General features: G+C 40.8%; 1 long non-coding RNA gene across 2 annotated transcripts in view; it reads right to left on the bottom strand.

Moving 5' to 3' along the window:
* The window catches only part of LOC311598553, a 172,616-nt gene extending 160,036 nt beyond the window's left edge, over positions 1-12,580 (bottom strand). The window contains exons 1-4 of one of the 2 annotated variants that reach the window (XR_014779566.1): positions 12,542-12,580; positions 11,062-11,193; positions 10,820-10,929; positions 2,749-2,918 (exon numbers count right to left, since the gene is read on the bottom strand). This is a non-coding gene — a long non-coding RNA (uncharacterized lncRNA). Of the gene's footprint in view, positions 1-2,748; positions 2,919-5,288; positions 5,712-10,819; positions 10,930-11,061; positions 11,194-12,541 lie in introns of those variants that run through there. The other variant, XR_014779567.1, reaches the window with a different exon arrangement.
* Positions 12,581-13,789: the final 1,209 nt, after the last annotated feature.

The following is a 13,789-nucleotide window of genomic DNA, read 5'->3' as shown; positions in this document are numbered from 1 at the left end:
TGCTGCCAGGCCTCCCCACCAAGAGGAAGTGATCAAATCAGAGGCACCAGAGTACATGTCAGAGGCAGTCCCTGCTTTCCCCACAACCTTGGAGAATGGGCTGTCCATTGGCAAGATCTGAACAGAGGGGTCTAGATTTACTGCATGCATTATCTCTGGTTGGTATAACAGTTTGTGCAGGACCCCTGGGTCCAGATCTGCCAGTCTTGAAGCTTTCCTTGTAAGGCTCCTGAACCGTGTGGGTCTTCCATTCTTCCATACAACTCTCACCTCGAGTCCAGCAACAAGTTCCATCATCTATCCCAATCCCTCGCTGAGTGGAGTCTCTCACAGGATATCTATGTTGGGCTAATATCCACTTACAAGTGAGTATATACCATATGTGTCTTTCTGGGTCTGAGTTACCCCACTCAGGATGATCTTTTCCAATTCTATACATTTGCCTGGAAATTTCAAGATTTCCTTGTTTTTAATAGTTGAGTAGTATTCCATTGTGTAAATGTACCAGTTTCTCTATTCATTCTTTGGTTTAGGGATATCTAGGTTGTTTCCAGACTGTGGCTATTACTAATACAACTGCTACGAACACAGTTGAGCAAATGTGCTTGTTGTATGGTGGAGCATCTTTCGGGTATACACCCAGGAGTGATATAGCTGGGTCTTGAGGTAGCACTGCTCCTGATTTTCTGAGAAAGCTCCAGATTGATTTCCAAGATGTTTGTACACGTTTGCACTCCCAGCAATGGAGGAGTGTTTCCCTTTGTCCACATCCTTGCCAACATGTGCTGTCACTTGAGTTCTTTATCTTAGCCATTCTGGTAGGTGTTAGGTGGGATCTCAGAGTCATTTTGATTTGCATTTCCCAGATGACTAAGGACAGTGAGCATTTCTTTAAGTGTTCCTCAACTGTTTGATATTCCTCTGCTGTGAATTCTCTGTTTAACTCTGTACCCTGCTTTTTAATTTGGCTATTTGGGTTGGTGGAGTTTAATTTCTTGAGTTCTTTATATATTTTGGATATAAAGGACTCACGACATATAAGGGAATTCAAACTTCTAAAGACAGGAGCTATGATTAGAGGGGGAAAGAACATCTCATAAGATACAAGTTGGGAGGAAATAGTTTTATTCAAATTCTGCTTTACCTGCTTACGAAGTTGACCACCGCTACAAGAATGAGGGTTCAGCCCTTTAACCTTTATCTTTTTTGAACATTTTATGAAGAGACTGTCCTCACTCTGTTTGTCCCAGAGCCCTGTTCTTTGAGCTTAGAATTCACGTGCATAAATAGCAGCTTTATGGCTGCAATAGTAAGTGTAAATTGCATTTTTTCCTAAATCTGCTAAGCCCATCAAATCAAAGGGAAGCATAGCATTTCAGCTCCCTTATTCTGACAAAGAAAGCAAGCCAGTAATTTGCTTTTAAATCTTTGTGCTTGGAAGTGCTTACGCTACAAACTTTGCCTTTACAGGAACATTTCCTCTGGAACAGCAGCCAGGAAACTTCCATGCAATCGGATAGACCATATACAGGTGACCTGAGACTTAGGACATAAAGAAACATGGCTAAGTCTTGAGTCACAACCCGTAGCCTGCATGCATCCACTGGCAGTGCTACCATAGCTTGTGATAAATCATCGGCTGGAGAAATATAAACACTGGCTACACAAACAAATTCAACATAAAAGTCTCCTCGTGAATCCTTAACGCATTGCACGTGGGCTGTAAATGCCCTGCAGCCTAGGCTGCCTCAGCATATTTGCTTTGAGAGGAGGAAAGAAAAAACATTCAACACACATCGGTTCCCTTCATCTGATGACTTATTGGCAAAATGCAATTGAGAAGCTGACTTTTAAGTTGAAACATTATTTCAAAAGAGAGAAGAGGGAGACGTACAGAAATGAACGAACTAAGAAAATGCAACTCCATAAACAAAGGCAGAAGGGAACCGTTGGATTGCGTGTCTCGAAAAGTGGTGATTTATGAAATGAAAGTTCAAAATTTTCCATTTACTACACAAGGCATCACAATCACACCAGCTTTTCCTTTTCTCACGGTTTCTACTGTAATGTTGTCAGATTTCCCTCTTCAAGTGTTGTATTTATTGTCACAGGCACATACACAGTGAGCATTTGACACGGGAGGAAAAATATAAGGATTTAGATTGGTGCAATGAAAAGCTAGAAAATGATTGGTGGTGTAGCCTGTAATTTCTCACTATACTCATCTCCTTCACCCCAATCATAGGAAGCCAAGTGGCAATAAAAAGACCGTAGGAGCTGTGATCCGAGTCGCATCTAACATTAATCAGAAAGTACACTTCAGACACAGGTACATGCTAACGAAATGTGGGGAAACCTTTCATCTGTGAAGGACCTTGCACAGGATTCCTTTTTTTTTTTTTTTCTTCACACACCAAGATTCTGAACACAGAGAAATGTAAGGCCAATTTCATCTGGAGAGGGCTCAGTGTTCACACAGTGGCCCCCAAAAGTGGCTGTGGCAATAAATATCCTCTCAGACACCCACACCCATGAACCTAGGTGTGATGGTTTGAATAGGTTTGGCCCCGCCCATAGAATCATGTGATTGAATACTTGACCATAGGGAGTGGCACTATTAATAGGTGTGGCCTTACTGGCGTAATTGTGGTCTTGTTGGAGGAAGTGTGTCCCTGTGTAGGCGGGCTTTTGAGGCCTTCTATGCTCAGGCCCTGCCCGGTTCAGAAGATATAGTCTCCTTTTGCCTACCTTTGGTAGATGTAAAACCTTCGTCAGCACTGTGTGGACCTGGATACTGCCGTGCTTCCCGCCATGATGATAATGGGCTGAACTTCTGAAACTGTGAGCCAGCCCCCAATTAAATGTCATCCTTCATAAAAGTTGTCATGGTCATGGTGTCTCTTCACAGCAATGAAACCCTAAAAAAGAAGGAAGTACTTGAGACTGGGGTGTTGCAGTGATGAGCCTGACCATTCTTTTGTTTGGAAGAATGTGGATTTGGGGACTTTGAGTTAGTAAAGCAGTGGAATGCTTTAACAGGGCCTTAATGGGCCATACTAGTAGGAAGATGGAAGACAGGTGTTCTGAAGGTGATTCGAACTGTGGGGGCCTGGCTCAAGGGGTTTCAGAGGAGAAGAATTTTAGTGTGTTTCCTAGAGATTATTCTTGTGAAGACTGTGGCTACTTTTTGCCTTTGTCTGAAGAGGCTACCTGAAGCTAAAGTAAAGAGCTTTAGATTAATTGCATTGGAAAAGGAAATCGGGAAAAGAAAAAAAAAGACTAGCATAGATGCTGTCCTGTGGTTCACTCTTTTTTTTAAATTTTTATTAATTTATTCATATTACATCTCTTTTTTTTCATTTTTTTCTCCTTTATTAATTTATTCTTGTTACATCTCAATGGTTATCCCATCCCTTGTATCCTCCCATTCTTCCCTCCCTCCCATTTTCCTCTTATTCCCCTCCCCTATGACTGTTCCTGAGGGGGATTACTTCCCCTGTATATGCTCATAGGGTATCAAGTCTCTTCTTGGTAACCTGCTGTCCTTCCTCTGAGTGCCACCAGGTCTCCCCCTCCAGGGGACATGGTCAAAGGTGAGGCACCAGAGTATGTGAGAAAGTCATATCCCACTCTCCACTTTACTGTGGAGAGTGTTCTGTCCATTGTCTAGATCAGGGTAGGGGCTTAAGGTTTACCGCCTGTATTGTCCTTGGCTGGTGCCTTAGTTTGAGCGGGACCCCTGTGCCCAAATCTGCCTACCATAATGTTCTACTTGTAGGCTTCTAGGACCCTCTGGATCCTTCTACTTTGCTATTCTCCCATGATTCTCTCATCTAGAGTCCCACTAGAATGTCCTCTCCTCTGTCTCAGTTTCCTGGTAAGTGAAGGCTTTCGTGGGAAATGCCCCTTGGGCTAATATGCAGATATAAGTGAGTATACACCATTTGAGTCTTTCTGCTTCTGGGTTAACTCACTCATTATGATCATTTCTAGCTCAATCCATTTATCCACAAATTTCGGGAATTCCTTGTTTTTAATAGCTGAATAGTATTCCATAGTGTATATGTACCACAGTTTCTTTATCCATTCACTCTTATGAAAGACAATTTGATCAAGTATAGCAAGCTTGAAATTAAAAAAAAAATTTTTAATGTATGGTTCAAGGTTTAAAGGAGCATCATGAAGTGTAATGGAGCTAAAAGCCTTCCTGTGTCTCTAAAGCAGAAAACTTAACCAGCCATTTCCTGGTTTTGGAAAGACTTTCCACAGTTGTATTTTAAAAAAAAAAAAATAGCTCAAGTACTAGAGAGATGGATCAGTGCTTAAGAGCACAGGCTGCTCTTCCAGTGGACCCAGGTCCAATTCCTAGCACCTGCATGGCAGTTTACAACTCTGTAACTCTAGTCCCAGAGGATTCAATGGCCTCTGAGGGCACCAGACACACACACACACACATACACACACACACACACACACACACACACACACACACACACACACACACAGTGCACAGATATAAATGCAGGCAAAACATCCACACACATAAATTTATTAAAGAATATAAAAACAAAGCTCCCAGGAACACAGTGGGTGTCTGTGGCCTCCCAACATCTGCATCAACCAAAGTTCCTGCAGCAGATGTCGGAATTCAGTTCCCATAGATTTGAGAAAACCAAAGGAGAAAGTTTCTAGTAACATTGTGATTTTTCATTTTTCTAGATACACTCTCAATGTTTCACTGGCTTACAGAATAGCTGATATAACTCTTTGAGGAGAGCAAAGGTTACTGGATCTTCTTTGCTTTCAGAGTCATCTGAGCTAGAAAGAAAAGTGAAGCTTAAACAATAGAAGCAAGCAGCATCTCTAGTCAGCCTAGGTCTTTCCACAGCCTCCTGTTAGCCACCAAATGTGAGACAGAAATTCCATCCTTATAACTATCTTTAATTATCAGGGAGGATCACTTCTTTTGCTGTTTTCTGTCCTCACTCATCCTTAAGTTCAGAAATCATCATAGCTATAGGGAAAGAATATAGGAGTGCAGACTTGAAATGAACCTAGAAAAATACAACTTTGGGCATGGAAAGATGGCTCAGTGGTTAAACACATTGACTGCTTTTTTTCAGAGGATCTAGGCTCAGTTTCCAGCACCCACTGGCATCTCACAACTGTCTGCAATTCTGGGATCTGATACTCTCACACAGACATACATGCAGGCAAAACACCAGTGCACATAAACTAAAAATAACAAATTATTTAAAAGAAAATACAATTTTATCTCCACATCCATTTCTCATTGAAAAAGTTGATGAATTTCCCCTTTACTCCCTCAAAAAACTGTTCCTATCCATCAGGAAATATCACTTTTCCTAGTAATTCCTCATTTTCTTGCCTTTGTCTTTCTTATTTGTCTCCATCAAGTAGAGATCTCACAAGTCTGTAGGGAAAAGATGGATAAAGGTACCGGCCAGATTATGGAGGCTTCTCACTGGATATCTTTGAACCCCACTGTAGGAGAGAATTACTGGGAGAGCTCCTCAGTGCTGTTATTTTTGTCTGTTCTGAATCTGTGCAGGTCTTTTGCAAGCTGCCACAGTCTCTGTGAGCTTATATGTGTATCACTCCAGTTGTGCCTGGAGGAGATTGTTTCCTTGGAGTGATAACCAACTCTGGTTCTTACAATTTGGACTCCTCTTCCTCATAGATTCCTGAGCCTTGAGGAGAGGAATTTGAAGACATCCTATTAAAAATTAGATACTCCAAAGTCTCTTGTTCTCTGCATATTATTCAATTGTGGGTCTCTCTGTTAATTATTACCAACTGCAAAAAGAAAGATCTTTAATGAGGCTTGAGTGTTGCCCTGGTTTGTTGGTATAGCAATATGTCATTAAGAGTCACTATATTGCTATGTTTTAAGTTTTCCCTTAGGCTTATGACCTATCTAGTCTCAATTCTTAACCACTTTGGTAGTGTTAGTTATGAGTTTCACTTCATGAGTTGGGCCTTAAATCTAATCAAAAAGTGATTGGTTACTCCCAGAGCATTTGTGTCACTATTGCATCAATATATCTTATATGTAGGTTACTGGTACAGGACAAATTATTTCTATATACTTGATGAATAGTAACCCCCTTTCATCCCATCATGTGACACCTCCTATTGTCTTAGAGATCTGACTTTATAAGAATACAGAAAATACAGACTGGGAAAAGTTCTTCACCAACCCTACATCTGACAAAGGGCTAATATCCAAAACATATAAAGAACTCAAGATACTAAACACCACCAAACTCAATTGAGAAATGGGGCTCAGAATGAAACAAAGAATTCTCAACTGAGGAATATCGAATAGCTGAGAAACACTTAAAGAAATGCTCAACGTCTTTAGTCATCAGAGAAATACAAATCAAAATGACTCTGAGATTCCATCTTACACTCATCAGAATGGCTAAGATCAAAAACTCAAGTGACATCACATGCTGGCGAGGATGTGGAGAAAGGGGAACACTCCTTCATTGCTGGTGGGAATGCAAACTTGTACAACCACTTTGGAAATCTATCTGGAGCTTTCTTAGAAAATTGAGAATAGGGCTTCCTCAAGACCCAGCTATGCCACTCCTTGGAATATACCCAGAAGATGCTTCACCATACAACAAGGACATATGTTCAACCATGTTCACAGCAGCCTTATGCATAATAGCCAGAACATGGAAACAACCTAAATGTCCCTCAGTCGAAGACTGGATAAAGAAACTGTGGTACATTTACACTATGGAATACTACTCAGCTATTAAATACAAGAAATTCCAAAAATTTGTGGACAAATGGATGGAACTAGATATGATCATAATGAGTGAGTTAACCCAGAAGCAGAGAGAGTCAAATGATATATACTCACTTATAATTGGATGCTAGCCCAAGGGACATGTCCCATGAAAGACCTCACTTACCAGGAAATTGGGATAAATGTGAGGACATCCTATTTTGACTCTAGGTGAGAGAATCAAGGGAGAATGGGGAAATAGAAGGATCCAGAGGGTCCTATAAACCTACAAGAAGAACATTATGATAGGCACATCTGGGCCCAGGGTTTCTGCTCAAACAATGGCACCAACCAAGGACAATATGTGCAGTAAACATCGAACCCTGACCCAGATCTAGCCAATGGACAGGACATTCTCCACAGTTGAGTGGAGAGCAGGGACTGACTCTTACACGAACTCTGGTGCCCCATATTTGACCATGTCCCCTTGGTGGGGAGGCCTGATGGCAATCAGAGGAAGGATAAGCAGGCTACCAAGATGAGACTTGATAGCCTATGATCTTATAGTGGAGGAAGAGGTCCCCCTTGGTCACCAACAAAGGGGAGGGGAATAGGGTGAAAGCAGGAAGGAGAGAGGAACAGGAGGATACAAGGGATGGGATAACAATTGAGATCTGAATAAATTAATTAAATAAAAAATACAGAAAATATTGGTATCAAGTATACCAACGTCATCTGTTTCCTCTGGGTAGTTTCCAATGGGCTAGAGTGCAAAAAAGCCAATAGCTCTTTAATAGGACTTAAGACCCACTCAGCAAGAGGGATATCATGCTTGGTACTGAAAACCTAGATAATTATTCAGTGCTAGTGAAATCATGAGTGTTGGAAGAGAATCTATACCCACTAATTTACTAAACCAGCATAATCCCTAACAATCTAGAAACATCCTTCTTCATACCCACAGATAAGTGTAGTCTTTACCCCTAACCAAAGAAGCGTCTCCTTGCAACTGAGGCCACTACAGAAAACCACAACCAAGCAAAATGCAGAGTTGTGAAACCCAGTCCAATGATCATATCTACATTAAATGTCTGTACCTAAGACTCAGAGAACATTGCGGAAGAGTGGGTGGAAAGACTGTAGGAGCCAGCGGGGTCAGGGAGTTTGGTGTAAGATTGTGTCTCCAAGAAGTATCAGAAGCTGTATATACCTGTAACATCTTAGCAACATAACCACTCAAACACGAGCTGAATAAGGATGATGCCAACTAACATGCCGAACTCACAAGGGCTCAACCTTATACAAAGAGCTATAGGCAGCTAAGTAAATCTGGGAGAGGTGTTCCTCCCTAGAAAGAGCACACCGATTGGCTGTCCTGTGCCCAACAGTCAGCCTTGAAAACATACAAATAAGTACCATTATATGAACTCAATGGGTCATATCTAGAAATACATATGTATATGCAAATATATATGCATCCCATAGCAATTTATGAAGAGGCCATAAATTTGAAAGAAAGTAGGGAGGAGTATATAGGACGGCTTAGAGGGAGGAAAAAGAAGGGATAAACATTGTAATTATAATTTCAAAAAAAACCGAAAAAGGCAAATAGTCCTGTGTATACCTATGACATGTCATCATCAATATTATTATTATGATATCAATTCTCTAAGTTAGGTTAATTCAATAAACTGAGATGCAAATGAACATCATAATTCAATGTTCTGAGCAAAAAAAATCCTGTCATAAAGATTTATCTTGAGAGATGCTTTTCTTACGACTATATTACATGAGAGCAAAACTTGGCAAAGAAGGGAGCTGTGTGGTCCTGGGTGGTGAATGAGCCACAAATTACAAACCGATGGCCCTAAGTTGAGAATATCAACTTCCCAAACAGAAATAAATAGCATTTTCAATTTCTTTCTGGCTTTCGGGTCTTTTCTAAAATCATTAAAACTCTGGGGGTAAATATGAAGTCTCTCCTTTGGATTAAAAAGGCAAACCCAGTTCAGAAAAGAGCAATTATAAAAGAGTTATCAGAAGAATCAGATTTAGTAGAGTAATATAGCTTCCAGAGAAATGATTCAGCACCCCAAATCCCATGCTTATGTTTGGGATGTGAATAATGACGTCCTCCTTGACTCTGCCTAGGCAGGGCCTCGCCTAGGTCACTGAAGAGAGCAGCTTAGCACACGTAAGTAGTGCAGGGGGGCTAGAAAGGGGATGCAGGGGGGATGGGCAACAGTGATATATGAGCCGCCGGCTCCTGCTTCTCTATCAAGGCTGGATGCTGTTGCTCCACACATGGTCTTCTGCATCTGTTTCTTGTCCTTCCATGTCTATCTTGAGTCCTTCCTGGCACTCAAGTACTCAGAGATTACAAGTTCTCCCCCTGTGGGACCTCTCTGGCAGCCCAACACAGCAGGCTTGTTTGAGCCTGCCTTGGGAAGCCTAGTGTCCTGGGTGTGAACTCGGGCTCTTTCTGCCTCTAGTTCTCTGTGTGTCTGAGGCCTTCAGTAAGCTACCCAAACCATTCATGCTTCTATCTAAGAGATATTGGAAAATCTGCTTATTCCACAGAACTAGAAAAGGAAATGGATAATGCATAGAGTGTGGTGTGAGCCAAAACTGCTAGCTACTCAAGCAGGTCTGATTCACACTCTTCTAAAATAATGACAAATACTTACGGACAGAATTCTACAACCCTCAGCACAGCTTACCTGGCCATCTTAGCATGAACCCCCAACATAATTCTCTATGTTTTTTCATCATACTCTTCGCTTCCAGCCCAGGCATCCTATAAGCTGTGTTCTTCGTGATAATTGGCATTCAAAACTTCCCACACACCATCTCGTCTCCTTCTTTATCCTCTTACAGCTACTTCTGACTAAATTTCTACCATCCCAAAAGTGACTTTTAAAACTCAGCATAGCCTTCATTGTGTGAGTCAAACGCATGACATCAGGAAGTATGCTCATGATATCCCCATTTGGAGAATTTTCCTATCTCATTTTTCTGGGCCTTTGAAAGTCTGTTATAGACAAAGATACATTCACTCATGTATCCTTAGAGGCTCGAGTGAGGCAATAACATACACAAACACAAGTCATCCAAAACCACCTCAAATGGTACTCTATGGCACTTGTTCTTAATGGGAATGCACCAACAATTTACCTCTACCGACATCAAAATTTAATGAATGAAACATAAGATGGTGCATGAAGCTGCTGCATGAACCAACAACACACAATAGTCAACGTGCTAAGAAAAAAAAAAAAGACAGAGTCATCAGCCAGCACTGGGGACCCATGACTCACGCACTTAAAGGAAGTTGCAGACAGTTTGGAATCACTCTGGCTTCCAATATAGAACTCACCTCAAATCAGCAAACAGGTTTAATGTGAAGTTCCCACGGAAATGAAAACAACTGTGTTTACACTGTCTTTATTTCACATTCTCTCACCCATTAAAACCACTATGTTTTCACTTAATCTGTTGTCTTAAAAAGTCTCTCTTTCTAAGTGCAAAGCAAGCGCCGGCTATTGTTGCAATCATGCAGGACACTAGAGCCACTTAAGGGCAACATGGAATATTCTGGCTACTCTCCCATTCATGATCTCTGATTTCACAGTTTCCTAACAACCAAAAGGAACAGATGCCAGGAGCTTTGGTAAAATCATGCAATTGGCAGGTATTAACCTCTTAATGCATTTCCAAATTAGTTCAGTCCTTCCCTGATTACAAAGTATTTTTAATGGAAAAATTATAATGGGTCTGTTATTAAAAAAAAATAGTTCTTGCCATTATGCTCCATGGTGATAAGATATGCTCCAATTTGGGGAAAGCATGCATCTATAATCAGTGTAAATCTTAACAATCAGGTCTTGGTAACAATAGTGTATCATGATTTTGGAGGCAGAATACAGACCTCAGTGTTTATAAGCAAAACATCAAGGTCCACAATAACCATCCACCGTCTACAATTATGCTCCAGGCTACTAAGAAAACCAGAAACAAAAGGGTAATTCATAGTTTTAAAAAGACAAGATATAAGCTAACCTCTACGGCTGATGGTGATCGGCTGAGCCTGTAGGTACGAGTCCAAGCACAAGCTCTTCTGTGCACACCTCCAAGTTTTCACACAGTGAAAAGCTGTTCTCTCAGGTCACCTGACAAAGGAGCATAGGATTAATTCAGTCTGCAACTTCACCTAGTGGAAGGTAAACATTTGCAATTCATTGAGCCTTGGATAATGCAAAGGTCATACTATTCTAAAAAGGTAGTCTTGCAAGAATACTTACCCAAGTATCTGATGATCATTTGGAGGAGAATTGTCAGGAAGATGTCCAAGAAAGAGAAGTCAAACCATCCGAACATCAACCTTACAATGCACATTTAGGAAGGGTCATTGCCATCCCACACCAGAGGCAAGGCTGTAAGCAGATGGACAGAATGGAGACCACACATGGGAGAAGGCCCCTTTACTGCCTGCTAACTGCTTCTTGAGCCCTGGGTTGGCCTCACTAGCACTGCACTCTTTCAGGCATTTATGATGATCGATAGCCCCACTTTGAAGCTTATCCAAAGATAGCTTACAGAGCAATTGAGTCTTATTTCTATTAGATTCGTCTGGAATTCACTGTTTTGACTGGACTCTGGACTTTGGTTTGCTTAGTCATAGACACCCTGGAATTATACATTTTCTTTTAGCTTGTGAATGCCCAATATTACATATTTGATTATTATAAACAAAGAAATTTTTTCTTCAATTTTGAGAGTTAACCAAAGCATAACAGAAACACCCACAAATCTGCAACTCTGTAGCTACATAAAAAGAAGGAGTACTCATTGCTTTATGTTTACAATTAGGACTATAATGAGATGATAGGGTATACTTCAAATTGAATAAATAATCAACCTAATGACCTATGGGAAACAGGCACAAATGTCAGGTGAAGTCATTGCACTAGTACATGACAACATGGACAGACACCGAAAAACAGCCACTTTAGTGCTAGACAGACAGGAAAGCACTCACAAGTTCCAAGGGACAATTGCTTCTATAAACTGGTTATTCTAGACGAGGGATTATAATAAGGATAATTCACATCACCATTTCCTCAGTCCACCTTCCAAGTTGTCATCCCAAGCCTTTTGAATAATAAACACAGACAGTATCAAATCAAGTAATCTCTCCGCCACTAATCTCTTCTTGGTCAGGAGGAGCTTCTCCCCAGAGCGGTGTTCTGAAGCACTGCCATCTTGTGGCTGTTTCGGGGGAAACAGGAGAATCAAGTGTCCAAATGCCACCACCCGCTGGAGGGAATTTGGAAACGCAAGCTTTCAAAAGTAAGAGGGGCAAAGACAGCAAATGTGTGCTTTCTAAAGGGTACCTTGTCCAAATGACTGTCATTTAGAATAGTATGTGTGGGATTGAAAGTCACTTAAAATCAAATTCGCTTTTAAAAATTGTAACAGTGTCAACGAACTGAGTATGTGCAAGCTAGCAGTACTCTCAAAAAGATAAAATACAACTAAAGAATAGATAAGGCATGCTAAGATGAGACATCTGTCCTGGAACACGAAAGGATGCCTGCTGCCATGTTAGATGAGCTTCGCATTCAGAATTTCACAAAGAAACACAGAGACGGGGAAATTAATTGTTATCTATCCTCAATCTTGTATCTGATCCATCTGGCCTCCTGCGTGCTGGTTTTAAAGGCATGTGCCACCACACCGGGCTCACTTCCTTTGTAATCAGCGGCTACTGGATTGCTATACCCTCATCGTTGCTGATTTCCTCTTTTCTGTGGGGCTAAGTTTGTAGTGGCATTAAACACTGAGAAAGTTCTAGAATCTGGATGGACAAGTCAGAAGATAAACAAAAAAGTGATGCATTCTAATTCTAAAAGCCATACACATTGAAATTCCATTTTCTGAGTAGGTAACATTTAGAAAGTTTTCTTGTATATCTTTTTCCCACCTATGAATGAGAATAATACGTGTCTTACAGAATGTTTATTAAACTAAATTTATTATACATGTATATGCTGATTTCAATACTTGTCATACATATTTTGTTGGTTAGTACAATGGTGTTAGGGAAACAACAGAATTAGACTGGCTCCTTTAAGAGTTTAAAGCTAGTGGTGAAGGAAATCTTCATAGACGATAGAAAATGTGGCTTCTTGATAAAACATTGGAGCATTTAGTGGTGTGTCCGCCAAGGAAAGAGAGATCTTAGCCATCGGCTCCACCTCACAGGATAAGGGACTATTTGGACCACAGTTGCAGGATTTCCTGACTGTATTTTGCTGAACATTTGGCCTCAGTTGATAGAAGCGTAGTAGTCTATGGTTTGGCCAAATGACAACCGTGTGTGTGTGTGTGTGTGTGTGTGTGTGTGTGTGTGTGTGTGTGTGTGTGTGTACAAATATTTATATGTATTTGTGTGTATGTATGTATGTATGTATGTATGTATGTATGTATGTATGTGTTTCTCTCTTTTCTATCCCCTCTTGTCATTCCCTTCCCCTCTCTCTACCTCTCTCTCCTCCTCTTTCTCTCTCCTCCCTCCCTCCTCACTTGTACTCTTTCCCTCTCTCCCCCACTTCCTCCCCAATTCTTATAGAACTGAATTTAGCCTAATAATCTAGACTGAGTACATGAACTCCACACTATAGAAGGAAGACAAATGTTGGGGAAAGGATTATACAGCCCCTACAAACCTTCCAAAACGCACTTCACACCAACATTCTCCTTTCCCAAGTCCACTGCATACCCTCAGCTTGTCAGTGAAAGTCATCACTATCATCTGGTAAGGGGATGCCAGCTAAGCTCACTTCCTGCTTTCAGGTCACCCTGTTTCTTGGGGTACAGTTATTGAGATTAATTTTTTCAGAAGTTTAGTGGTATTATGCAATATAAATTGATTAGCTGCGTCTTAATTTTATTCTTTTCAAAAGCAATGATAACAACGAAGAAGTCATTTAATCAGAGCTCACATGTATAATCCTACTATATGTTAAA

This window comes from Acomys minous (genome assembly GCF_964271855.1).
Source record: "Acomys minous genome assembly, chromosome: 5".
NCBI classification, from domain to species: domain Eukaryota; kingdom Metazoa; phylum Chordata; class Mammalia; order Rodentia; family Muridae; genus Acomys; species Acomys minous.
This window is presented reverse-complemented; position numbering and strand designations above follow the sequence as displayed.